This window comes from Fukomys damarensis, unplaced genomic scaffold (assembly GCF_012274545.1).
Source record: "Fukomys damarensis isolate Sample0158 unplaced genomic scaffold, DMR_v1.0_HiC HiC_scaffold_37, whole genome shotgun sequence".
Lineage (NCBI taxonomy): Eukaryota > Metazoa > Chordata > Mammalia > Rodentia > Bathyergidae > Fukomys > Fukomys damarensis.
Genome location: NW_022900949.1, coordinates 5,577,866 through 5,579,342, shown reverse-complemented (window position 1 = coordinate 5,579,342; position 1,477 = coordinate 5,577,866).

The window sequence follows — 1,477 nt, the reverse complement described above, 5'->3', positions numbered from 1 at the left end:
ACTGACCTGGAACTCCCCGTGTAGCCTAGGCTGGTCTCGAACTCACAGCGATCCTCCTGCCTCAGCCTCCTGAGCGCTGGGATTACAGGCGTGCGCCACCATGCCTGGCTCAAAACATCCTTTTTAAAACTCTACTTTAGAAGGCTTATATATTTGAGGAACATAATTTTTTTTTTTTGAACCGGGGATCAAACTCCAGATCTTGCACTTACGAGGCAGGCTGCGGCACCACTGAGCTAAATCCCTGGCCTAACATATAATGCAGTCAGTAGTATTACAATTTCATAGAGGTTCTTTGTCAGCTTAGCTTTTAATTTTGAGGTGAAATTTAGAAATCTTTTACTAGATCTTACATAGGTTAACAGCATTGACAAAGAATCAAAGGATTGCTTTAGATCCCTTGTAAGCTTAGGAAACTGTATTGATGACCACAAATACTATACAAATATATCTCATTCATAAACAACCAAAAAGTGCTTAATTAAACCTAATAAACGTAGACCAGATTTTAAATGACAGAATTATCAAAAGGCATTTTTCCCCATCTAAATGGTCTGGTATATAAATAGCAGAACCAGGGCATCGTGGTGCACACCTGTTGTCCTAGCACTCGGGAGACTGAGGCAGGAGGATCGCTGTGAGTTCGAGACCAGCCTGGGCTACATAGTGAGTTCCAGGTCAGTCTCAACTACATAGTGAGAACTTGTCTTTGAAAAAAAAGAAAAAGCAGGAATGTCAAAATTTTTACTGACCATTTATGTTTAGGGTCCAAATGGAATATATACTGCGTAAAACAGAGCACTTTGCAATTGCTGGTTGTATATTAGACTTATATATCTCTAGAGTTACAAATTCTGTACATTTATTTAGACAACATGTTTCTCAGGCGTATACATACCGCTAGTCCCAATGATAGTGTCAAATATACTATAATGACCTAAAATAACAGTTGCTTATTTAACTGAAATTATAAGCTGATCATTTAAAAGACTTTTCAATAAATCAACACCTAAACAAATCCTAAAACTATTAATCCTAAAATCAAAAGCCTAACAACAGAAAACAGAAGAAATTGTCTTGATGAATTACAAGGCCTTTATTTCTTAGGCCAATTTCAGTAAACATTACTAAGCATGGATCAATATTTTAAGAGAGAACTCCTCTACTTTAAACATACAATTTTTATATAAAATTTTTTCATCTAAAAGCATGCCTCTTTTTTTTAACTTTTCTTACTAAAAATGTCCTCATACTTGTACCTTTACATTTTTCTCTTTTCTATTCACTGCTTTGCTTCCATCACAAGCCCTGGGGACACTTGTAATTTTAAAATTGTCTTTGGTATGGCTGTTTTGGTCTCAGCTTACAGACGTTTATAATCCTATAAGGACTGGTAAATAATAGACTTTCTTTTCTATTCTTTTCTTTTTTTTTTTTTTTTTTTTGGTTTCTTGAGACAGGGTCTCACGGTGTAGTT